General features: G+C 42.1%; 1 protein-coding gene across 1 annotated transcript in view; it reads right to left on the reverse strand.

Moving 5' to 3' along the window:
• The window catches only part of BRINP2 (BMP/retinoic acid inducible neural specific 2), a 111,794-nt gene extending 86,123 nt beyond the window's left edge, over positions 1-25,671 (reverse strand). Inside the window, exon 1 of the mRNA XM_054455240.2 lies at positions 24,861-25,671. The gene's annotated coding sequence lies outside the window, so the exon portion shown is untranslated. The remainder of the gene's footprint in view (positions 1-24,860) is intronic.
• Between the last annotated feature and the right edge of the window lie 1,921 nt (positions 25,672-27,592).

The raw sequence follows: 27,592 nt of genomic DNA on the forward strand, positions 1-27,592 counted from the left end.
CCTCAGCCTCCCGAGTAGCTGGGATTACAGGTGTGCACCACCACATTCAGCAAATTTTTGTATTTTTAGTAGAGATGGGGTTTCACCATGTTGGCCAGGCTGGTCTCAAACTCCCGACCTCAGGTGATCCACCCACTTTGGCCTCCCAAAGTGCTGGGATTACAGGCGTGAGCCACCACACCTAGAATCACCTTTTAAGTCATATGGATAGCTGGACCCCTCCTTAAACCAATCAGTGTAAAATCTCTGGAACTAGGGCCTGAGCACTGATAAGCATCCAAGGTTCATTAGGTGATTCTAAGGTATATCTGGGTTGAACCAACTGAGCTAGGAAAATGCAATCCGTTAAAATGCACATTTCATTCAACATTATCAGTCATTGTCCTGACCATGAATTTGTTTCTCTTATCCTACTATAAATTGCCAGCTTTGAGCAGTTTTGAAAAGGGGTAAATAGAGAAATTAGCATTTGTAGAGCACTTTACAGTTTTCAAAGCACTTTCATATTCAGTGTGTCATCAAAATCTTAAAATAACCCAGGGAGGAAGGTATCATTATTCTTTACAAACGCTTTGAGGCAACAGCCCAAAGAGGGGAGTACACCAAACCCTTTTAAAAGAAGCAACAAATCAGCAAAATGCCATCTGCCAGGTTTTTTTGCTCTTGGCCTATCTGTTATCAACAATGCTACCTACAGGGCATTTTTGCCATTCATCCATTACTTGGGCCCCACACGTTTTTCTCCACTTGGCTTTTGGTGTGTTTTGTTCTCCGGCTGCTCAATGATGTCTGCTTTGCCCCTTGACATCCCAAGATTGGCTTGGCTCTCTGTCAGCTGCTTTTCAGGGACTGATTCCCTCCCCACTTGCCAGTGTTGGTGTTGGTTTGACTTTGCTTGAGCCAGAGGAGTTAAATAACTTGCCTAAAGCCACAAAATCAGTGAGTGGCAGTTGAAGATTCAAACTCAGTTGAAGTAAGAAACGGCATAGGAGGACTCGGTGCTTTGAGGTTGAGAGCGGTCACAGAAGAGGGAGAAAAATGCTGAAAGGAAAGGCAGGGTGCTGGACTCGTGCTTTGTCCTTAGCGTGTCTGCCTCTGGCTGCTCCTGAGTATGTGAGCATAAGATTAGGCTATAAAATAGTAACAATCTTTGCAAAATATGCTAGAACTGAAACATCGAAAAGGAGAATTTTGCTTATCACAAAAGTCCCTTAGGTACACTGTTTTATTACAGGGATGTGGCAATGGCCCAATAATATTTTTGGAAGTGTCTTCAAAACCTGAAGCACATTCTTGTAAATATAATTAATGGTGGCAAATATTTGTCCTTTGAGAGAATAATTTATATTTAGATAAAAGGTCATTTAGAACTAAATACAATGAATAAGAAAGAGGACAGTGAAGAAAAGTGGGCTTTGTTTAGAAAAAACTCTGGGCTGTGAGCTTTCTAAGAGTGGTGAGCATGTCATTTTTTAAATTTTATACCCACAGGTTCTGCCATCTTCCTTGCCATACAATAGATGATCGAGAGGTATTTGGTGAAACAATGATAAAATTAATGAATGGGTAGAAGTTATTTTGTTATGAGGCCCAGAAGGTGATGTCTTAACAAGAAAATCCAAAAATGTTCCAACTAGTAGAATATCACTGGAGAGAGTACAGAGCCTCTTAAGGGGACCAGAGACTACTGGACCATGCAGGTTCTGATGAGTATGCTTCACACCCATGTGTGCACACACACACACACAGCCTCACCACTTAAGAGTCCTACATTTTCTATCCATATGCAAATGTGTACAAGACACCCATAAATGTACGGAAAGAGAGTTAAATCTTCTTAGTCATGGGAAGCTGTTCAGGAAAGGGAAAAAATGAAGGCTTATTAAAATCAAAAGGGGATAGAAGGAGATTTGATACACTAAATGGTTAGACACAAGGTTTTGCCTGCAAATTAAGAATGCATCTCATTCCCATTCCTGATACCAGGCAAATGAACATTTCTAATCTTTGTGATTCTGTCGATTTAAAACATGGATGTCCTTTTCAGGCACAGTCCAAGATACAGCACAGTGTCCTTGTCTGGACCCAGGTTCTCAGAAACATTTGCTTGGCAGAAAGAACTCCGTTATCTATCCTCCTTGGATAGTGGATAACAAACAATGGCAAAGTGAAATATCCTGTTCATAGAAGGAACCAGGACTAAGATCATGTCATGTAAAAAGATTTTTAAGGTGTTGGGAAGAATAGAAAATTTGCTTTCCTACAAGTTGCTTTAAAAATGTTAGTGAGAAAAACAGAAAACAAAAAGCCTCCCACAGTCTCTCCTATTGAATAATTATGAGAGAAGGATTTCACTGTTTCCTTTCTACACGATACAAACAATAATAAATATAGCCAAACATCTCATAGATACATTAGCGTCTTTGTATGTCAGTGTCTGTTTAGGGCTAATACCAATATTTCCATTGCAACAATACTATGTAAAAGTTCAGGGCCATGGATTAGAAAGAATGGGAACTGGATTCCAATTCTACTTGCCAATTTTCTCAATAACTATTTTGGAGACCTTAAGCAAGTCCGCCTCCTAAATGAGTTATTCCCCTGAACTTTTGTTCCCTCCTGAATAAAATGAGAAGATTGAAACAGATTATAGCTGGGTCTCCTCCTAACACCAATAGCCTTTTTAAACACAGTTTCACCGTGTGATGGGAAAAATAAGCACAGAACCATACGATTCTATAAATGCCCCAACAGTGTCTGCTGTAAAGACCTCAGCCTGCAGTAAGGGCACGTGCTGGACAAGGCAAGGTTTTCTCTGTTAAATTCTACCTGAGGAATGCTTTAGTGGCATGGCTCAAATTCAAGAAAGGGCTTTCCTTTATTTCCTTCTCCATGCTAAGAGAGACAGGTACAAATTTTGTTAAATCACTCAACAAGGGGGAAACTAAAATTTCGTTCAATTATATGGTTCCTGAAGGTTCTTCTAATTGAATTACCACAGGTGCCTGTTGGGCATTCCTGGCCACATCCCCTATAATTCCACTAGTATTACCTCTTTAGATCCTATAAATGCCATTAACACAAGGCAGACATTTGCTTTCAATAAGATAACACAGATGATTTTTGTCTAATTGTCTCTCTAATCCCCCTCACAGCCTGAGAAATAGCTTGCAATTGCTCAAATGCAGGCATTTATTATTGCTGATCAAAACTGTTTGGAAACATGACAGTGCTCTTGGGAGATTTTGATTCTTGCCTTCACCCATCACATGCTCGTGGCTTCTGACTGTAGGGTAGGTGAAATAAATAGTTTGTAATGAGATCCTCATCATTAAAACAGATAGAAAGGGAGAGGAGAGAATCTGCCCCAGTTTTTACCACACTGCCTGTAGACACAAAACTGGATCCATAAGCAGTTTATGCTTCACAACCCAGGTGGGTTTCCTCCTTTGAAGTTCCTCTAACCCTCATGGGTAGTGGTTTGCTATTGTGAGGTTATGTTCAATGTAACGGATTCACCATACGGTCTTTGCAGGCTGGCTCCTACTTCAGTCAAATCTTAATTACTCTTGTGTTATTCAATCTTAGATAGCTCCTAAATCTAGTCTGTGTTTTAGTTATTTGAGATATTGGCTTCTCTACTTTATGTTTTCAACTACCTGACTGCGTATTCATTTCTGCATATTGGCAGAGCAGGATAAAACCTGATCTATTTTGCCTTTGTTCATGACTCTAATTAGATATTTGTAGAAAGGGTTGGGTAAGATAAATTTTAAATGTTCTGAGAATTACATTTCTTCATTTTCTCGCTCACACTATAAATAATCCAAAATTGAGCTTAAGGTCTAGCCATTGGTCATTGGTAGTAATAAAAGTTGAAACTCAGCTATACCAGGGAGATGAGTGATGTTCTTAATAAGACTAGAGCTAGGATGGGCTCATTTCCTCCCACAAACCAACATGTATGCACAGATCCAGGCAGTAGTAAGGGGAAAAAAAATAAGTTAGACTGATTTGGAAACCAAACAGCTTTCACAGTGGGTTTCCCTAATCTCACACCTATATTTCTGTAAATTATTTCCTTCTTAGAGTAATCCTTTGATAATTACCAGACCCATTCACCTACAGCAGAAGTGGGCATGACCTGGTACACTGAGAGACATGATGAGATATGCAGTGGGCCATCAACTAAAAAACCTGGGTCTCTTGTCTCTACCACAAAAAGTCAACCCTCTCCATTTAAAGGAGATTCAAATCAGAACACTCTTAACTTTAGGAGATTGATGAAGATTCCCACCAAAGATAAGAAGTAATGAGAGGAAATTAGGTTTACAGGAGACCCCTACTATGTCTGCTCGTAGCAGAGCAATTATTGGAATAATCGCTCCACTGTGAACATGAATCCCACACTTAAAGATGTTTCCCATTATTTTCATTATTCCAACTGATTGATGCCACCTTTAAACCTATTTGAAAGAAATACGGTCTTTCATTGTATTCTTTTATTTTTAATTTGAGGTTAAATCAAGATATGTACTAAAGAAAACACAAGAAGAAATACATGTTTTATATAACAAAGAAAATAGATCTTCTGTTTGTAAAGGTGATTCACTGTAAATTTCTAGCTTAAAAATCTGTTGTTGGAGAACTGCACATTATTGGTGTTTTCAGTCTGGGTCCCTTCTGCACATATTCAAGGTGAAAGACACATGAATCAAATGAACTAGATTTAGAAAGGGACTGTCAGGGCTGGGCGCAGTGGCTTACGCCTGTAATCCCAGTACATTGTGAGGCTGAGGCAGGTGGATCACAAGGTCAGGAGTTTGAGACCAGCCTGGCCAACATGATGAAATTCCATCTCTACTAAAGATACAAAAATTTAGCCAGGTGTGGTAGCACACACCTGTAATCCTAGCTACTCAGGAGGCTGAGGCAGGAGAATCGCTTGATCCCAGGAAGCAGAGGTTGCAGTGAGCTGAGATCGTGCCATTGCACTCCAGCCTGGGTGACAGAGCAAGACTCCATCTCAAAACAAAAAAAGAGAGAAAGAGAGAAAGACAGAAAGAAAGAGAAAGAAAGGAAGGAAGGAAGAAAGAAAGAAGAGGGAGGGAGGGAGGGACTGCCGGGCCATTAAGTCCTCTCTCCCCAAGGGCTACTACAGTTTGTTCTCATCCTCATCCTCATATTCTCCAGAGTTTTATTCAGTTTAGCTTGAGATGTCTTAAGCAATGGATTTCCCAGAGGAAGAGCACTGGATTACAGAGCTTGCCATTAGAAAGCACTCCCAAACCAAGACTTAGCTGTCCTTTGAAATTTAGCCTCAGAAATGTTCTATGTGCAAATCACCACTTATTCAGTTAGAACACAAGTTTCGAGAGGGCTTTTTAGCATTGAGATCCTGGATTTGTAAACTAGTGCTCTGCAGTTGAGAAGCTAATAAAGACATTATACTTCCTGGAGGGACAACGCTCTCTGGAAAGTTGATGACACAGCCAGGGCTCTTTGCAATATGAATGTGTTGGGGTATTTCTCTTGACTATCGAGGGAAATATTGGGCTTTATGCTATTGGTTAAGGATGATGTAATAATAAGGACTCACATTTACAGACCAGGCAACTGTGCTAAGCCCTAAATTGTCTTATTAGTCCTCGCCATAACACTATGAGGAAGATACACAAAGATCATCTGCATTTTCTAAATGAAGAGGCTTAGATCTGTTAATATGACTCACCCATGATCACACAACTAATGAAGCCCAGAACTGAAACCAGGCAATCTGACCCTGGAGTATGTTGTCTTAACCATACCCAACTGTGTATCACTTTGCCTGAATCCAAGCAGACAGACTGGGACCCAATGCTCACTTCCTGTCCTGTGAAACTAAGGTCCATTAGTGAAGAACTATCAGCAGGGTCCAGTTTGCTTATAGCTGCTCCAAAGAGGGATCTAACTCCCCCTTTACTTACTCCCACCAGGGGAACAAGGAGAGGAGAGAACGGGAGACTGCCAACCTCAACAGATGGTACGTGGGCTGTTTTGGAGAAGGGAAGAGGGAGATTTTTGCTGGCTGACAAAGAACAAGAGAAAGAGATTGCAGAGAAGTGTGACATAAGCAGAAAGAGCTAAACTTGAAATACATGTGGAAGAGAGAAAGATTGAGGGATAGGGACTGCTCTAGGGGACAGATGGGTAAATAGTCTTGAAAGGACATGTTTTAAATGTCACATAACTCCAGCCTAGTGAGGAAAAGTGAGTGAGGAGAGAGACAGGTTCAGAAACAAGAGGAGCGGGTTCCTCTCCATAGAGTTTTCGCAGCCTTTCAGCTGAAAGACTGGAGAGACTTATGGAGGGTTCCCCCATACAAGGAGTTAGGGACTCTTATTTACTTCTGAAGGCAACTTGCCCATCATTCTAGTCTGGAGTCAGCCTAGCAGAAAAGAAAAGATGAGGGTATTCTGAGGAAGCTTGAATTTTATCAGGCCCTGTCCATTGTTAACTGAGTTCCAGAAAGGAGGACAATGAGATGTAAGGGAATTTCTGTTCAGTTGAAACTTACAGATTCACCACCTGTTACCAAGCTCCATGGACCCTGCTCAGTCTTGGCTGAGAGCAAACTGATTGTGTGATCAGTGTCCCACATACACCCCTTTCCTTTTTGCTTGCAAGCCAATTTTAAATTATTTATGCACATGACTTAATGTTAAGATGGTTTATTCATAAGGTTGCCTTAGGAGACAGGAGATAGACAACCTGCTTTAGTGACAGTCTCTCTGGAGAGTGGCAGCTGCACAATGTGCTACTCCATCAGGCTGTATGAGGACAAAGCATCTCAATGTGGAGGCCTCTGTTTAAAGTAATGATCAATGTTACCTAGTTCCTAAGTTGAGAAGTATTTATATTGACACCGTTGCTGGAGGTAAAAGATCAAAAGATGTCTTAGCTCCAGACAGGGTAAGTCTGTGTTAAGAAGAACAGATTAGTACTCTGATTGTTTGGATCTGTAACAAGTCTAAAGTTAAATGAGCACCCCAGAGATAATTTACCATCGTTGGCTATGGTCCTTTTCTGGAAGGGAGTGGCAGCGACCAAATGAATCACTCTGTCACCTCTCTACAACATTCACTGTGGACAGAGGCTTGGCCAGAGGCAGGACTGTCCTGAACCCTATTCTGGGAGGTTTGGTCACTGAAGGTCTCAGTTACCAAATGGACCTTGTTGACAAACAAGTCTCACCTATCAAGTGACTCAATGGCAGAAAATCTTATAGACTGTATCATAAGAAAACCCAAAGTACCTTTGTTTTTCAGCTTCCTTACTTACAGTTTTTGGTCTTTGGGGTTTTCAGAATCAAGTCTAACTTGAACTATTGCTTTCAATTAAGATCACACAATGTATAATCATAAGTCTTAATTGCATTAAGATCTTTAAAATGTTTTATCATAGTTATGACTGCATTAAATACATTAAGTGTGTCTCTCCCTCATCTTCCTGTAGCCTGGCCTTCTTTACCTCTCCAAGAATCCTCTTGAGCTACGGATTTCTCTATTAGTGTGTACCTTGTCCTGAGTTAACTTGAAAGTATCAAGCTAATGAAACTTAGAAAATATGAGTGTTTTACAAAGGTATGGGTGAATAGGGTGAGTTTTACCGTAAACATACACTGCAGTTTCTGCTTCTTTAAAAAAAAAAAACTCTCAGGAAAGATAGGTGTGGGTTTATTTTCTATAAACAATTACTGAGTTCTTAACCTATGCATAATACTGAGTAGGGAGCTCTGTGAATGAACAGGAATGTCAAGTGTAATACATGTTCTCTGTTCTCAAGAAGCCTACTGTGGGAAAAAACATGTGTACCTCAGAAGCTGAAGTAATATAAGAGTTAAATAGATATCAAAGAGTGTGACGGGGCAGTTACTAGAAAAAAAGTATTCATTTTCCACTCCATGGAAATTCTCCAGTTATCCACATGGCTCATCCTCCCACCTTCTTCTTCTAGTCTTTGCTTAAATGTCACTTCTTCCTTGAGGTCTACCCTGATCATCCTATTTAATCCTTCAACCCTTCTGCAGGGCTCCAATTTTCTTTGCTACATTTTTTTCCATTGAACTTATTACCTTCTAACAACAAATACAACTCATTAATTATGTTTTGTTGTTGTTGTTGTTTATTGCTTGCCTTCCGCAACCAAAACATAGGCTTCACAAGGGCAGGGGTTCTATTTTTTTGTCTGCTTTATTACTGCAACTTCCCTGGCTCCTAGAAAATGCCTGGCACCTCAAAAGAGCTCAATAAATAATTGTTATTCTTGTTATATGAGCTTGAAATTGAACTAGATGGAATAAATAATGAAGCTGAGTAAGTTACACTACCTGCTGTAAGGAAGTCATAAAATGATGCTAACTAGAAAGATAACAACAATAACAGCAAGAATGATAGTTGTTATTTATCAAGCAATTATGAGCCAGTCACTGTGCATAGATTGCTTCACTATTTCATTTAATTTTCACAATAATACTTTGAGATAGATATTATCTCTATTGATAAGAAAATAGAGGCTCAGAAAATTTAAATCTTTGGCCCTAGGTAACACGGCAAGAGAACAGGTGTGCTGGAATTTTAGATCAAGACTCTCTCACTCCAGAATCCATGGATTATTTTTTAATCTTTTAAATTACAGAACATTTCCAAACATATACAAAAAATAGAAAAAAATCATATGGTTAACTCCTCTATACCTATCACTTAGCTTCAAACAACAAATGATAAATCCATGGCCTACCCGGTTTTGAGAGCTCATAGTCCTAACTACTTGCTATATAATTAAATAAGTGGAATAGAACATTCACTGTTTAAGAGCAGAACAAGAGTGGAAGTCGACATACGTGAGTGGTTGAGAGGCCTTCATGAGGACTGCTTTGGCTAAACTCCACCTTCTCCTCCTCCTTGCAAGCTGATCCTCCAGGCTTCATATGAAGCCCCAGAAGCTGCAAGGCTCTGTCCTCACTCCATGCCTGACCCTGTGCACAGGATGTGTGAGGTCTGATTCAAAGGAAAATGGCATAAGAAGGACCCATTTTGGCAAGTGAATATGCTTAGTTTGGGAAGAAAAAAACTTGTGCTCTTCTTCATCATTGCCAAAAGGTCTGGATCTAGAGCAACAAGTTCATAAAGTAGCCAAGGATGAAGACCAAGGACCAAGACCAGATAGTTCAATCTGTGCTTCTGGAACTGGTGGCTGATGATAGGCCAGCCAGCCTGGATGTGCCATAAGCATTTTCTGTTAGGTGTGGCAGGGTGAGGGTTGCGGGGGCACAACACACTAGGGCAGGAAACAGTTGAGTTAGAGAAGCCACAAAATTTGGGGTAGAAGGGGAAAAGGCACTGGGAAGGCTGATTTTCCAAAGAGCTTGATAGGCTTTGAAAAGCCTATCTTTCTAAAAATCCATCACTGGAGAGGCAGACCTCAGTTGTCCCTCCTGTCACTTCCCCTCCTCATACCTTTTCTAACTGGTTGAGAGGAAAAATTGGCAGTTTGGGTCAGACAGATCTGATTTAGGTTTGGACTTTGCCTCTCCCACTTGTATAACCTCAGGCCAAGAACAAACTTGCCTAAATAGCCATTAAAAGGGGCATATTGTTTAGTTCACATTTGTGGAGTGTCTAAAATGATGCCTGGAATGTGTTGGCTCTTTGAGAAATGCCCCCTTAGTGTGATGTGGTACTTCTTAAGCATTTGTTAATGAAGAAGATGCAAAGTTCCCAGTGGGATACGCCTACAACTAGCATTATTCATATTTTTACAAAGGAGAAAATTAAAGTAACCAGGAATCCGGGTTGTATTATAAGGCCCAGTGACCCACATCCCACATGCACTTTGGAAGAGATCCAGGATCTGGAAGCCAGGAGTTTTCTTCCTCAATTCCCTCTCACTTCCCAGGGTCCTAACTTTGACCTCCATTACCTCTATATAAGTACCTTGGAAGGCACAGACAAGGAGCGATCTCACCCTCAGGACCTAACAGCACAAGAGGCCAAACACTGCTCCTGTGGCAAACATTGGAATAAACCATATGTATATGTATATGGCTTACAACGTTTTAGGTTGGTGCAAAAGTAATTGCAGTTTTTGCCGTTACTTTCAACAGCAAAAAGTTGCAATTACTTTTGTACTAACCTAATAGTTATAATTAGTCTATCCTCTTTTTTTTTTTGTATTATGCTTAGGAAACTCAGGGCCATAGAAGTGAAGCAACTTGCCAGAGGCCAAAATTGGAATTGGAATTGTGTCATCCACAGAGCTTGCCCCTTCAGGGATATCTCCCATGCCCAGGAGCAGTGAGAGGGTTGAGAGTGGGGTGGACTGACAAGGGCCAGCCTACTGTATTCCATATCAAGTTGTCAGCAGGATGGCCAGATCTTCAACCCAATTTGGGATTTGGTAGGCACAGGATTCTGCACCTAATTGCTATCCATGAATCATCCTTGTCAGGTTGTTTTGCTAAGCATATTTTGTGTTTAAGTACAGCAAAATCTTTCAGAGGTTCAGGCAGTCATTATAATAAATTATCTGATGAATAAAGGGCAATGATCACAGGCCTTCATGTATAAAGGAGTATCCTGCGGCATTGAGACAGCATAGCTCCTGAACAGGTTTTGTCTGATGGGAGCTCATTCCTCACTGGCAGTAATTTCCAGAACACTGCTACTAGAGGAGAAGCTGTCTGATAGAGCTGTGAACAGGGTAGGCTCTCAAGGCACACTGCTTGGGTTCAAATTCCACTCTATCACTTCCTACCTTTGTGATCTCTAGGGAATTATGAGCCTTTCAGTGTCTCAGTTTCTTCTTCAGTAAAATGGGAATAATACAAGTGTCTGACTCATAGGATTGTTCTGAGAATTAAATGAGTTAATACATATTAAAAACATAGACTAGTGCCTGATAAATATTAAATGCTCAATAAAGAATGATTATATTTGTTTATAAATACTTCTCCAGGCTGTAAGATATCCCACATGGTTAGCAATTTTCCCCCAACTCCACATGCACTTTGTTCATTCTCTCCTTTGGAAATTTTTTTTTCTTTAGATTCGCATATTTTTAATATTTTCTCCATTTTTGTGGCCACTTAATAGCTTGTGCGCTGTCACTCGCTTGTGTTCTTTTTCTTTTTTTTTTTTTTTTTTTTATTATACTTTAAGTTTTAGGGATAATATGGCTGGGCTGCAATATCACCCTCCTCCTGTAGGTGGTTCCTTCTCCCTTATGGCAGTACTTTCCATAGAAAATTCATTAATATTTAATAGGTGTTTGGTAATAAGACGAAAAAAAGTTTCAAGGTTAAGATATATTGGAAATACTTGGCTAAACAAAGATAAAACATGTTTCTTTATTGTAGACCTTTCCAGACCCCTCTAATGTGATAAGTGCATTATGAACCTCCGAGTGCCTATGAGGGAATAGGTGTCAAGGAGGGCACATTCTCCAACTTTTCTAATCGCAGAACCTTTTTTTTTTTCCAACATGACAACAATTAACCACTTAGGTGACATTAATATTCTACCAAACTGAGTATGGGTAATATTTCATTTGGATTGCCTTAAAATGGTATTTCTCAAAGTGTGGTCTGTATATCATCTGCTTGTTAAAATTCAGTTTTCTGAATCTCATGCAACACCTACAGAATCAGATTCTCTGGAGGAGGGGCTGGGGATTCTGCATTTTAATAAGCTCCCCAGGTGCACATTGCATTTTGAGAACCACTGCCTTAAAGGAAACACATCCCTAATTTTGCAATGTATACATTTGAAATCCTGAACACTAAATATCCTTAATAGGAAAGATTCTTGTTAACTTTCTAGTAACCCATATCTTAATGGAAATGGGTGTGGTGGGGTGGATGATGAGGCATTGGGGTTTTTGTTATTTTATTTTTAACCGCATAAACATAAAAGTCTTCCCTGTGCTCAGTATTGAGCCAGGGATCTGGGGAAAAAAATGATTAAAAAAAAAAGACTCAGGCTCTACCTTCAAAATGTTTATAGTTTATAATTAAAAAGGGAAGTAGACATACTACTTGGCCTCTTCGCATCATTGTAGGACCTTGGCTGCAGTCATCTTAGAAGTCAAGTTCACATGAGAGATAGATGGCACATTCTAGGAATTAAAGTAAGGAGAGAAAGAATTTATCTTCTAGATGGCTCAGTCATGAATGAGCCACCAAGATATCAGTTTTATTTGTTTGTTTGTTGCTATCCTGAGAGTTGGGGTGGGGTTGGGGAGAACCATGTAGTAGAGGACCACATACACAAAAAATCAGATGAAACAAAGGATGAGGGTGAAAAGTAAGGGGAGGGGAGACCTAATAACTGGATGAATTATGGGGAAAAACCCTGCCAACTCTGTTCAGTTTAAGGTGAGAAATAACAGGATTAGAATGTCAAATTGCTGAGTCCTACAAACCTAACCATAAACCTCCTCTAAGCTGTTCAGCCTTTTTTCTCTGCAGTCACTAATTAAATCGTGCCTTGAAAGAAATAAAGTAAAATAAAGTAAAAGCCAAATGCTTTTTTGAGTCAGGTAGATTGCATACCATTGGCCTATAAGGAGCTGGGTATCTGGTCGATGTGTATGGGGAACTGAAAGTGGAAGGAAATCAAGATAATAGAGCGCTTGTCTCTTTCTTTAAAAATGTTTTCATAATTATTTCTCATTGAATGTCCCATCTTTGTAGCATCTTACTTTCATATGCAGTCTCTTTTCCCTATCTAGCAGTAATGGAAAACATGTGGGATTCCCTTTTCAGTGTGATTTATGCAGAACTGTAAACCAGAGGAACCCAAAGCACATTATAAACAGTATTTGAAGTTCAAAAATCATTCATGTCTCCAACAGGAAGAATGACCAGGGGAAGTTTAACATGATGGTTCACCAATTCAGTATCCTTTGCACCATCCACACCTTTTATCCAGAAAATATCTTCATAAACTGTTTACTTTCTTGAATATAAGCTTGCTACATTGGTACATTCCCAAGTCTCTTCTCACTGATTTAATGAAAACACAGTGTCTGTGTCCTAAGCTTAGTATCTTTGTGATCAAATATCTGACTCCATTACCTGAGGCCATGATGAGTCCATTTTTCCTGTCACTCTCCTCTCCTGGGTGGGGCAGATCTGCCCATCAAATAAGAATTTAAGCAACTAAAGCCCTAACAAAGATATTACTGGCCCTGTGTTCTTCTGTTGTTTGCCTGAGCAAAATCCATCATTACTCTATATGCATATGGCATGTGTCAACTGTTTTAAAATTAGCCAATTTTCCTAAGCGTAAAAATGGATTTTTGTCATATCACATGAACCATATATCACAAAAACAAACCAGTTTTTGTTGTGGCTTTTTTTTTTCTTTCCAAAATACATTAAGTCTTTTTAAGTCACTGCCAAATCCATTTTGCTCACTGCATTTGTGAGATACATTTAAAGAAACCAAGCAGAAAAAGAAAGAAAGAAAAAAAAAAAAAGCTCATATACTGCCATTACCTGGAAAGAAATCTAGTTCATTACCAAACCAACCACGCCTAGGAGGCCGGATTGCTTCACCCTGCTTTTAAATAATAAATAAATACAGCATTTCCATGTTGCCCTGCACTGAGAGTTTGAGACAGGGCAAAAAAACAAAAAACAAAAACAAAAACAAAAAAAAACCCCTAAGTTTAAGAAAAAGAACTGTCATTTATGGAGCACTCTACATATCAGACTTGATGAGTGCTAATTCTGCATTATTTCATTTCATACTCTAACCCTGTGAGTTGTACCACATCCATTTCACAGATGTGCACCCTGAGGCTAATGTAGTAAAGTAACTTGGCAAGATCAAATACATGGTACATAGCAGAGCCTGCCAAAGACTTGAACCCAAGTTCACCATGCCTGAGCCTCTTCTCTCAATGACTATGTCGTCACATACATGAGCAAAAAAAAAAACATCGAAACTTCTAAATACATGATATTGGGGCACCAGGTTTCTTTTCTTCATTAAGCCTGTACTGTAATTAAAGCGTTCTTTAAGGGTTGTAGATCAGAGCAGCCCTCTTTGGGAAATTCTGCTTGAGCCTCTGCATAAAGCCTCCAAACACTGCTAAGCTCAGGAGTGATGCAGCGTATGTAAAGAATCGGCAGCTGTCTGTATGGTTCGTTTTGAAGGGCCTACAATTCCTCTCAACAAGGAAAAGCACCATGTCTCACTTGGGTTAAAATCTGTGAATTTCTCTTTTGAAATGCTCTAGTGTTAATTGGGAGGGCAGCACATTAAATCATTATTAGTCATTAATACCTTAACGCAAATTAGTTGATCAGGTTACTGAGAGGTGTGAAGGGCCCTGAGGGAAGGATATTATCTTGATGGAGGTGGTGGGGAGTTGCCAAGGAGGGCAGTCTCTGGATTGCTGCAGGGGCTGAGTAAGGCTGAGTGAGGGAGCTAAGGGAGGATGGGAGGGGTGGGGCAGGGAGGGAGGGACGGGACCAGGACTAATCAGCTTAGTTCCAGACAGGATTGCTTCTGCAAATGTAACTGTCCCTCCCCACTCCTTCTCCGCACACTCGCACGCACACATGGCTCCCCTGCTGTCCCTTTCGAGCTTGCCGGAGTGTACTTACAGATAAGGGTTTTAGGAAAGGTACCGGCCACTCCTCGGCAACCTCCGGGGCAAGAATCTCGCCTGCGCCTCTGCGGCTGAGGGCTTGTAACACAGCTTTTCGCCTCTAGGGGTCTCTAGTGCCCCGAGGCTTCCAGAGGAGGCTGCCCTTGCTCCGCCGTCCCTCGCGGCTCAAATCCCAAAGGTCCGAGATTTCAGAAAGAAGGGGCGCGCGTGCATGGCGCCTCCCAAGACCCCGCCAGCCGCCGGCACACCCGTCAGCCACCTGCTCCTTCTCCTGCCTAACGACTTATTGATGATAAATGGCTGAACACCGAGTGAGGGGGAGGCAGACATTAGCTGCCCCCACAGTCCTCACTGAGTGCTTAGTTATTTCTATGTCTCAAGGGGATTTCAAGGACCTCCCTCTGCATCCCCACCTCACACTCTTCCAGTAAACCCAGTACCCCGGCCTGCCAGACTACAGCCCAGCAGGAGTCTCCGCGCTCTCAGCCTGGCAGCCTCGTGGTGGGGATGGGGCATGAAGCGGAGTGAGGGACAGGCAGGCCCCAGTCACCAGCTCCCCGCTGCCACTGGGCCTGATGTTCTGCCCTCCCTGAGCTGGGGCTCCCCGCGAGGGAGGACCGCTGCCTTCGTTCTGGGAGACCTGGGTGCCCTAATGAAAACAGAAGAAACAAAATCACAACTGAGGAGTATTGGAAAAAAGTACGAAACTTTGAGCGAGGCACTTGTTCCTCCCAGTCCACTGTTGAAGAGGCTGCAGGAGTTGATGGCAAAATTGTGGCTTTCTAATTCATCCTGGAACACTTGTTTGAATCCCAACTCCACTACTCACTAGATGTGAGATCTTGGGTAATTGATTTAACCTCTCTGTACCTATTTTATTTTTTCATCTTCAAAACGAGAATAATAGTATCTACTTCATAGAGAGTTGTTAGACTTGAAAGAGATCTTACAGTGCATACTCTCAGCATCTAGTATAGTGCCTGGCACACAGCAGGCGCTCATTCATAGACACTGAACTCCTTGCATTTTCAATTACTGAGAACAAGGGAGAAAAACAGTGATTGGTCCCAGTCTCACAGAACTTCGCAGATGTGTCTGGGTTAGTGAAAGTCTTATATTTTAAAATCAATTTTAATATATCACCTGTGATTTTAAATGAATCACAAGTTTTGCTTTTTAAAGGACTTCTGCAGTGGTTTTCAATGTGTTTTGAATACCTTTGGGTTCCAAGGAGTTTCCCTAGGGAACACTTGTGGGTGAGGAAAGAGAAGAAACAGGTAGCAGAGCTCCAGACCCCCTAGGCCTGCTCCAACGAGAGAGCTCCCCTTTTATCTGCTTTATATATTGGGGTTTTAGGTAAGGGTTTACTGATGAAAGTCTTCCACTGCTTTTTTGAGAGATGAAAACCACTGTGAATATGTCCTTGTATGACTCAGGGAAACCTTTTCCTCCAAGCTTAAGGATGCTCAACTCTGCTATTTGTCAATCATTGTCTTTAATCTTTACAATTTTTGTGCAACATAAGGTGTAATATCCATTTTACTAGGTGGGGATACTGAGGCTGATACAAGTCACACATAGCTGAGGTCACACAGTGGGTAAGTGACCATGACCAGATTGATGCCCAGGTTTGTCTCACCCAAAAGTCACCCACCCCATTGACCCTCAGAGCCACCCAGGGTGGAAGGCAGAGGGCATGGGGCAGGGGCAAGAGCCCAGAGTCTGAATGTTGGCTGCTCTTCTATGCTTTGCCTTCCTCAGTTTCCATATGCAAAACAGGAATGACACTTACTTCATAAGGTTGTAATAAAAATTAAATGAGATAATATAAGTAAAAATGAACCTAGTACAATTTTTTATCATAAAATAGGCATTGGGAGTATATTAAATATGTATGAACTTGTCCCACCCATTTCGTCTGCTCGCCAAATCATTTCTTTAACCTTTTATTATAAGAGATATTCATTCAGAAGCTATAGACGCATGCATGTGTATATACGGGGTGTGCATGTGTGAGAATACATACGTACGTATGTGGGTATAGATGTGTGTGTATATATATAAAATTGTAGAGCAAACCTGCCCTTGGGTCAAGAAACAGAACACTGCCAGCATCTCAGAATCAACCCCCTCTGCATACCCCTCCTTGATCAAATTCCCATTTCTCCCTCCAGTCCAATTCACTTCTCATCTTGTTAAAAAATAATTTTCTTTTCCCCTTTTACTCATGCCTCTGGGTTGTCCCCAGCCCTTTTGCTATGCCTCTGTCTGTCACTGTGCTAAGGTTCTGAGTGACACGTTGTTCACAGGAGAGAAGTGAAATAAAGTGGTTCAGCAAAACAGGTGTGTGTGTGTGAGAGAGAGAGTGTGTGTGTGCCATGCTTCCTACCCTTGTAGGATGCAGCATACTGGACACCTTCTGAGATATGTCTTAACCCAAAAGAACAGGAGGGACAAGTAGATTGATAGGGGATAGGTTTGGGAACATTTGGGCTATTTGCTGTACCCCAAGGCCACCCAGGCTTGAGTGTGGTACCTCCAGCAGTGAGAGGTGAACATCACAGCAGCTAGTGTCTTGGTTACATAGAAGAAACAATTTTTCTCCTCTTTAGATTCCCAGATCCAACTCTAGAATTTCTACTTCTCTCAATTGACAAATTACACCTCAATTTGAATGTTACTTTCTCTAAGAGACTTTCCCTGACCAATGCCTCAATCACTCTGTCTGACAATCCTCTATTTTATCTTCTTCATTATCAGCACTTGAAATTATTTATTTTTTTATATTGTTATTTTTCTGGATACCATAGTAATAAAGAATGTGGACTCGGGGTCTAAACTTGATTAGAATGCCAGCTCCCCTAGTTACTAGCTGTGTGGCCTTGGGCAAGTTACTTAACCTCTCTGGGCTTTCAACTCATCGTCTATAAAATAACAAACCTACTTACCTTATAGGATCAAATGAGTTTATTTGTGTAAAACTTCAGTACAGTGTCTGCCTGACACTTAAGTACTATTAAGGTGTTAGCTATTATCGGCAATGTCCATAATAACCATGATTATCATGATTATAATCATACCTTCTGTCTAAAATGGAAGCAACTTGAGGGCAGACCTTTTATCTGTGTTGCTGTTTGCTGAATCCTCAATGCCTAGGAATATGACCCAGCACTACACAATCTTAATAATATACTCAATAAATATTTTCAGAGAAGTATGTCTTCGAGCCTCGATCCCAGCCCTGCTGCTTGGTGCAGAAGATGGCCATATCAACAAGTCAGAATGGTGTGGTGAGTACAGAGCAAAAACAGAATTTGAACAAGATGTGTAGGAGTCTAGAGGGGGAGGCAATTAATTCTGTCCCAGAGTTTCAGAGAAGACTTCATAGAGGGATACTATTTACAGAGTCTTGAAGCTCAGTAACCCTTCAAGAAGCAGAGAATAGGACAGGGGAAGATTCTGCATGAAAACAACTCAAGACCTCTAACGCTCCAGAGTGCTGAGGGAGCTGCCTGGTGTTTGAAGTGGCTGCTGTGAGAAGCGGGATGTAGGAAAGATGCACAGAGAGGTTACTGGACCAGCTCATGAAGGAGCTCCTGTTTGTTATGCTAAGCAACTTGTTATTCTGACAATAGTGGGGAGTCACTGGAGAATTACAGTAAGAGGAAAAGCATGGTCAAATTTACCATTTTGAAAGATCATCCTGGCTGCAGGGAAGAGAATGGACTGGCTAGCCTTCAAGGGAAGAGGTGCGGAGATCAAGTCCTGGGAAGATGCTGGAGAGAAGGGTGAGAGCCTGGCATCAGACAGTGGCAGGAGGGGTGAGGAGGAGAGGATGGCTTTGAGAGATCATTAGGAGGTAGACCCTGTCAAGCCTGGAGGATTCATTGCATGTAGGGGCAGTGTGAGAGAAAGCAGAGCCCAGGACAATTTACATTTCTTCATTATCCCTCTGGAAGTCGGGTGGATTTTGGTACCTTTAACCAAAGCAGGAATTTGGGGAAAGGAATAGCTTGGGATGTGAATTGGTGCATACTGAGTTTAGTTTTGGATTTTAATCTTGGTGATGTCAAAGTGAAGACCTTTAGTGAGAAAGAATGTTAACATTTGTTGAGCATCTGCAATGTGCCTGAAACTATGTTTGGCACCTTACCTATTTTATCTTATTTAACATTTAGAATAACCCTTTGAGAGATCTAGCATTACTATTTTTTACTTCTATAGATGATAAAACTGAAAATACAAGAGGTAATAATCCCCCTTTTACGTGGTTAACATGTACAAACAGTAAGTAGAGTAGTTTGATTAAGCAAGATTGAATGAAGTAAATAGAAAGAGAAGGATTAGAAAATAGAATAATAAAGGTAATTTGGGGCAGGTTATGAAAAACCTTGAATGGAGTTAATAACCATCGCACAAGGTTGTGAGAATCAAGTGAGAGAAAGCTTGTGAAAACCTTTTGTGAACTATAGAATGATAAGCAAATATGAGTTCCAGTTGTGGCCAAACTTATTGCAGTGAATGACAATAATGACAATGAATGAGTTATAATATTCAAATCTGTAATTTTAAAAAATTCAATTATTGAATATTTTCCCCATTCTTCTTCTTGGTAGGTCCACAAATTTTGTTGCTGTTGTTTTGTTTTTTTTGAAAGAGTCTCGCTCTGTTGCCCAGGCTGGAGTGCAGTGGCGCAATCTTGGCTCACTGCAACCTCCACCTCCTGAGTTCAAGCGATTCTCCTGCCTCAGTCTCCCAAGCAGCTGGAATTGCAGACTTGCACCACCACACCCAGCTAATTATTTCACAAAATAATCTTTAATACATGGCCATGCCTTTCTTTCTCCCCACCACACTATCAACATATTGATATGAAAACAGAAAGCTCTCACAAGGAATGATCATAACGTGGTAGAGATAAAAAGAAAGGAGGGAATTTGAAAGACAAACATACCCAGCTGATCCAACTATTGTGTCCTCACACTTTGGAGTAAGACCCTAAAGATTAGTTACTTGGTTATTTCTACTGTCATTCAAAAACTCAAAAATATTAGGATAAAATTACCAAGCCACCCACCGGCTCACTCTTTTTATGTGAACTGAGAGCTGCGATGCTTCCCAAAGGCTTTGGGTGGGCTTAATTACAGTTAACAAGGTCCCTCTTCAAATAAATATAGGTTGGTGTATGCTATTTGTACCCTTCTTGACTTGAAATTTTAGAAATACATGCCTTAAGGCTCACTCTGGGCTGCTCTTGACCCCTCCCTCCGTGTTCTTTCTCTTTTTATGTCGCCAGCTCCTCCTATTTCATGCTTCTGCACCTTTTCCCCATTAACCTGTCACTACTTTCCAGGGCCTTTGTTAACACTATCCAATAATAATAATAATAATAATAATAATGCCAGCCACTTACATAATTTTAACTTTTCTAGTAGCCACATTAAAAAGTAAAAAAGAAATGGGTGAAACTAATCTTAATATATTTGATTTAACTCAATATATTCAGAATATTATCTTTTTAACATGTAATGAAGATTAAAAATATTGATGAGATATTTTACATTGCTTTTCTTTTCAAACCAAGTCTTCAAAACCCAATGCATATTTTACATTTACAGCATACATTTCAAGTGCTCAAGACCCACATGATGCCAATATGCTATCATATTGGCAAGTGCCTAGAGCTTAGTCCTGTGAGGTATCAAATTGTCTTCTCCCTTTGCCCAATCCAGAATTCCAGAAAATTTTGCATTTCATGCGAGCCTCAGCAAGAGGAATAATGGGACTGGCTGTTGATGATTCCATGCAGTGTTGATGCTACTCAACTTTACTTCTCTGTCTATGACAGAGTGACAATTTAAAGAGGGGCTGACCTGCATCCTAATTGGTCAGACGAGATTGGTTCACCGTAGCCCCCAGTTTGAAGCATAAATCAGCTGTCTGTCTCTTCCTTTCTAGATAGAAGAGACTTTAATTCACAACCCTTAACCACATGCCCTTGGGCCTGGATCTCTACCTCAGCCCCCAAACATAGCAATGGATGCTTCTGAATAGTAAAGAGAAAAGGAGTCATGTTCACAGTCCAGCTGCACAGTCATTTAACACAGGAAACAAGGGTGACAGCAAGGTGCAGGGAAGGATTTTCAAGGAAAAGTAATGTCCTTTGAGACCTGTTCCCCGAATAAACTCCTAGGGCTAAGCAAACAAACAGACTGGGTTCTCGGGGGTTTTACTTTTGACCTGGGAGCAATTATGGAGTGACTTTTGGTAAGCTATTCCACTTTCATGCTCAATGGGAACTTCCTCCATGTTGCATTGGGGCTACCCAAGCCACCGGTGACTTGCAGCATGAAAAACATCCCAAACCATGTGAAGACCAGTGACTAGGGTGGTTGTGTTACCAGTCCTCTCACAGGCCCTGTGCTTTGCCTTGACCTTTCCTCTGGGAGAGATGCCCACTGTGGGAGCAAATGTGTGTGGCTGACTGGTCACAGCTCTCTCCTGGTGGACCCTTCCTTGGCATTGCCCAGGCTAGCAGGCTGCCTCTCCCCTCTCCTGCCCAGCTGAGCAAGCACAGTGCCCTGTGGTACAGCTTCAGGCAACACCGCATCCCACCCCCACCCTGCTTTTCCATGGTCTCCTCCTTAGTGACTGCTACAGCGTATGTTTTATTAAAAGGGAGAGAGAAGGGGAGACAGGAGGTTATGTACATGGGCATGCTCAAGAATCTTAAGATTGAAAATCTCCTGCTCACTGCTAAATGCCTAAGGGCTCTGGCATTTTGCCAGCTCTAAGAAAACCCCAAGAGGAATATTTGGGTGGAGAAATAGGAAATGAAGGAAAATCAAGGCTCTCTCTTAGGAGATTGTAATTCTAAAATATGAGAAGTTGTGTGTGTGTGTGTGTGTGTGTGTGTGTGTGTGTGTGTGTGTTCTCTTAAAATTTGCTTGCTTACCCCCAATATCCTCATTCAGATTTTTTGATATGATGTTGATAAGCTCTCTGAGGTTGAGCAATACTTTTCCCACAATATATAGATTAGACTTGAGGATGGGTGGAAGGCCAGATAATTTTCAATGTCTAATGAGATGCCCAGCATTACAGAGCCCCCTGCCTAGGTTCTAGGGCAACTTCCTGTAGACCAACATATGTTTAAAATAATTTAACCAGGTGTATGGTATTTCCAGAATGCAGAAAAGAAAGGTAGCCCAGGGTAAACCCCAAGGAATCAAGCAAGCCTCGAAGTTTCCAACCTTCCCAACAGTGCTGCAGTTATTTCTGTCAGCTAGAACCCTTTCCCTCATTCTTTCTATCCAAACAAATCCCACCGCATCCCTCATGGCTCAACTCAAATTCTCCTTCCTTTGAATACTGATAGTTCTCATTATCTGTATGAATCAATCGCAGATGAACTAGGTCAGCCTTGTGAATTCTCTGGTATTGAATTGCTGTTTAGAACCTACATCATCATTTCCTTTTTGTCAGATGGGAGCCTAGTTTCCTAACTAGACTGCAAGATCACTGAAGGCAAGGGCAAAGGCCTATAAGACTTTTATTCTTCACTGCTTTTAAGTTAGTCCTGGAGGAGAAACCCTGTGTCATTGTAACATCTCCATCTTTACAAAGTACAGAACAACTAAATCAGATTATAATTACTAAAATCAAACCATTCCTTAGAAGAAGCCCATGGAGTCTGGGGTTGGTTCATGAGCAATGAGACCCAGATCTGATTCCATAGTGTCCCTTAAGTGCTGTGTGACCCTGCATAAAGCAGTTCCTCTTTCTGAGGTTCTCTGCTCTCCCTTTTCCAAGAAGGGGGCTAAAATCATTTTAGCTTTACTTCTTAGGGTAATCAAAGATAAATGAGACAATAAGCCACGTGAGGATTAATTAGATGAGCTCTGGAAAGTGCTCTCAGCCTTTTGGAAGAGGATGCCATTATAAAATGTATACAAGGTCTTATTATTTAAGAGAAAGAGTTGAATTGCCAAAAATACACTGCGCAGTGGGGAAAACAAAACACTAACCAAGAAACCTCAACTAAGCATCCCAGTCAGCAGAAAGTGCCCACGCAGATGTCTCAAGTCCCTCCAGATTACCTCGTTTGTGAGTTGGGGAGGGATTTCAGAGCAGTGCCTCAAGGGAGTGTATCATTTTTCTGCTATGCTCTCCAGTGGCTAGCCTGTGTCTTGGGAAAGGGGATCAGGAGAAGGTGATGACTCAGGGTTGTTCTTTGCCCTTTGGCCTTGCTCAGTAAACAACCTGCCAGGAGGCCAGAAAGGAGCACCTAGAAGATAATTTTGAGGGCCAAAAAGGGAAGATGCTCCCCATCTTTGAGACCAGCCCCATGCTGACAGAGCAGGAACCTTCCTCCTTCCCCAGCCCTTTTCTCCTCACCTCCTTTCTTGTGCCCACACTGCAGCACACATCACTCCATTCTTGGAGACAAAGCCAGCTCCATTTTTGGTGAAGAGGGGAAGTAAGAGTCAAGAATGCTCTTATCTTCTCCATGGCTGCAGCCCAGCTGTCAAACACTTTGGAGCCAGCTGACCTCCAGAAGGGGAGACTATGCTGTGACATTTGCTTCTTTTCTCTCAAATATTTCATAATATACATGCTGTGTGTGTTTTCAAATCATATCCTCTTCAAAGAAGCAAGGCATTCATCTTTTCCTAGAGTAGGCAGCAGCTCTGATATTGATAAGACAGGATCATTGTGGCAGCATGTCTTGGTCATGCCCTCAGTGCTGCAAAGCAACTTATTCTGGGTGAAGGGGGACTCCAGAGGGTCATGCCTTAAACAAATAACATACACACAGCTGTGTGAGTCAGGAGGGAAAGAACACAAACTCCAGCATCGCTTTGCTGTTGCGTGATGTCATCAGACTGCCCCCCAGGGGATTCGGTAAAATACTTTAGTTGCTTGGTTAATACTGGCATTGCATGTATTTTAGCGAGCATGATCAGAGAGAGTCACTTCAACATGCACATGTCTGGAGAAGGACAGAGGCAGAAATACTTGACTTACAATATACCTTTTATCCCTCTGATTGATCTATGCTGACATAACACTGTCCCTGCTGAATAAGGCCCAGATTACCCAACTATAAGCTTGACCTTTTATAATTGTTATCCTTTTAACAAAACATTTGTTTCTGCTCATAGCACCCTGCTCCCAGGGCTGCAAAGAGCACACACACAGTTCTTTACAGAGGGGTCTGTTCAATCACGTTACAGTGCATTAGCTTGAACATTGGTTAACATTTGGCTTAGGTCTATATACCCTGAATAAATATGTACCATGCAGAGGGACTGCTTGGTGAGGAGAAAAGTCCTCTGGGCTGGAACAACAGCTCACAAGTTCATGTTCCTACTAGGCAGGAACACTCCAGGCATCCATGGTTTGAGCAGGGTGCTGCACATGCTTGGTTCTTCTGTGGGCAGCCTGCTTCCTGCATACAGCTGTGAGCACAAGCACACATACATACACACACCACAGGCAGCATTCGATAGTGTACCCAGATGATCACAAAAACAGAGACAGAGATCTGCTAGATGATACCAGCACATCCCACCTTTCAGCACAGCAATGTTCTTCCCTAGTGTCTCCAGTGCTCTGCCAGGCTCAACTCAATCAATGGGGCTTCTGCCACCACCCTGGGGAGACTATTTGCAACCTACAGGGTTCACTGTTTGGAATTTTATTTTCCTGACTGCATGTGCATGGGAAACTTGCCATAGGGCTCTATGAGCACGATAATATAGATATCGTGCATTGTAACCTCAGCTCTTTGGGGTCCTTCCCAAACATAATGAACCTCCCAGCATCAGCTGGGCAGGCAAAAGTCCTCGTCATCTTCTGCAATTATGCAGCCCTATTGAATTTTGTGAAGCTAATAGAAGTTGCACTAACTTTGAGGACTTAAACCAGGCAAAGGCAATATAGGTCAGGCAGGGAGCCCAAACCCTGTGACAGCCATGCAACACCAGGAGGCAATACCAGAGAAATCTCTAGCTCAACCCCAAAGTCCATTGCTCAGCTCCACAAGACAGAAACTAGGAGAGGCATCATTCCTTCTGCCTGCCACTGCCAGGCACCAGGGCAAGAGGGTTGTATGAGAGCAAAATGGTCCCTTTACCAACGGACACACCAAAAAGGACAATGAAAAGGGGAGAAAAATCACCGAAACCCTGCACTGTTACCTTGAATCCTTGCAAGAGCCCTCCTTGCTGTATCAGCTGCTCCCCAAACCTTCAACGACTGGGAGGAGACTCCTAAAAGATTCCAGGTTTTTGTGCAACATCTCCAGTGGCAGCTTTCCAAAGTTTTTACTTCATGATTTCTTGTGGTTCTTTCTCATTTGGCGAAACGCGAATGCCTCCCCCTCAGCATGTGAGAGGGAGCGGATGTCTCTTTTCAAATTCTCTTGCTCTCCGCTTTACTGCTTTACTGTCGGTGCCGCCGCCGCCGCCACCGCCGCCAACGTTAGACCACTTGCCTGCTGCCTTCCCGCTGAGCAGCCAGGATCCCGGTCTCCCAGAGCATCTTTGAAGTGGGGCTTCGGCACTGGGCCAGGGCGCACGCGGGGTGGGAGAGGTAAGGGAAGTGCAAGACCCAACTGGGGGAGTCCCCTGTCCCTCCGCCGAGGAGAAACCCAAGATTTTGCCTTCTTTCCAACTCTAAAGAGACTCACCCACCCGCTCTCTCACCCGAAATCACTGCCTTGCACATGGGCAGAGACAGGTCTTCCGGCTTCACCGCTCCCTCGGCTGCCTGCAGACCTGCCCCTGACCTCGGAGCGCACGGCAGGTGCACATCCCCGGGCAAGTCCTAACGGGATCCTCCGAGCTCAGCGTAAGCGCTGCCAGCGCAGCGGCGAGCAGCTTGCGAGGCAGGCGGATTGCATCCCAGAGCTGCAGCCCGGCGCGTTCCCGCTCCGACTCCGCGCTCCGTACCTAAGCAGTGTCACCTGCAGACTCAGACACCAGATGAGTGTCTTAAGATAACAATGCTGCCCTGCCTGCCTCTCTCTTTCTTTCTTATGCACGCAGGTTGGCAGCCAATGGGACACAGCGCCACACTCCCCACAGGTGCCCATTGGCTGGGCGGCTTGGCAGGGGGCGGGCTCTGAGCCTCACCGCTCTCTCCTTTGGTGAGCTGGCAGGCTGGGGTACCAGCTCTGTTAACCCTCCCAGCGTTGCAGTGGGGACTTTTTGGTGTGTATAAGGAAGCCTTGGGTACATTCACGGGTGGGGCGTTGGACACTCTAAGAAGGCTGGGGAACAAGAAGTAGCTGGGGAGCTAATTACATTTTCTTCTAATCTTCCTGAGTTACAATAATCATTTGCCCCAGCCCATTTTGTTTGCTTGCTTAAATAGAACTCCCAGAGATTGGGACCCATCTGAGCCATTTTCCATCTAATTTGAGGTTTCATTTGGTTGTTTCGTGCATTTTTTAGCCTCTTGGATTACTTAATTAGAAATGAGCCCCCAAGTGAGAAATAGTACACACACACACACACACACACACACACACACCAGAGATCCAAGAGGAGAGAGAGGCAAAAGAGAGCAAGAACCCAGTAAGATGGCTAGAGAGTGAAACAGATTTAGAGGCCAGGACAGCTAAATCAGGAAACATTCTGCCCCCACACCAGGACTGTAAGGACAAAGGCAAAGAGGAGAACTTCAGGTTTCTGGGGAGTGATTAAGTTTCAAAAATGTCCTTCCAAAAAAGGGAATTGTTTTGCCTGTGGTGTTTTCCCTCTGTGTGTCTCCTTTCACTTCTGTGTGTGTCAGGAAAAGGGACTGTGCATCTCCGTTTAGTTTTTAAAGGAAGACTAGAGAAATCAGAACAGGACCAGCCTTGTTTCTGTGAAGCAGGTGCTGTTGCTGGGCCTGTGAATTGAGAGAGAGGGAGGGAGGAAAAAAGGGAGGGAGGTGGAGGGAAAAGGGAGGAAAGGAGAAGGGAAGAAAATATTAACTTTACATTGAAGTGTGAAGTATATATTTTTGATGTCCTAATGAGGGTACAAAACTGAAACATGTCCCGCTAACTAGCGTACTAAACTAGATTTTGGCAGGAGCATAGGAAAGAGAGTAATAGTTGAAGAAAAATCCAATTCAAGGGAAGAGCTGGGGGCTGGAGCTGGGGAAGGAACTTGGGCGATCCATGCTAAGTCATGTGGTGGAGGAAGTATGCAGAAGATAAATATATAGTCAGAAAGGGAGAGGAGTCTTTCAATTTAGTTTCCTTAAATAAACATCAGAGATTATTCTGTAAAGAACTAGAAAAAAAAGTATGTAGAGATTTAATGAATGTTTAAGAAGTACACACAGAGATTAGCTAAATTGCATCAAGTAGCCATAAGTTCTGAATGAATAAAGAAAATTTAGAAATTTTCTTCATTCATCCCCTCAGGCTCACACATCTACCACTTTCACCTATATTTTCTTCTCTGTATATTATACAGCTTTGAACTTCCTTCTGCATACTGCAAGTATCTGTTTGCCTAAGCTACAAAACATGTCAGAGAATGGTGGTCCCACAGGGTCCTGAGCTCTCTGTCCAGAATAAAATAACCAAGAGAACCACTGAAAGCCTAAATCTATTGCTACCCAACTGCTGAGTTATTTACTTTTGTGATTTCTAGAAACAGAGACCCACTGAACTTGTCCCAAGTGATAACACACTGAAATGTTAAAATAGCATAAGGGAGTGGGTAAATAGAGGGAGAGGTTGAACAAAGGATTGCTAATTTCAATGGAAAGAAAGTTAAAATTTCCAAAATCTGTAAAAGAGAGAGGAAAGTGGTGATGGCAGATAAGAAGACAACTTGAAAAAGAAAACTTGCTTGTGCTTTCTTCTCCTATAAAGTCTGAAGCCGTGTAAAAAATTTTAAAGAGGCAAAATATACATTAAGAATTGCCACAA

This window comes from Pongo pygmaeus, chromosome 1, assembly GCF_028885625.2.
Source record: "Pongo pygmaeus isolate AG05252 chromosome 1, NHGRI_mPonPyg2-v2.0_pri, whole genome shotgun sequence".
Lineage (NCBI taxonomy): Eukaryota > Metazoa > Chordata > Mammalia > Primates > Hominidae > Pongo > Pongo pygmaeus.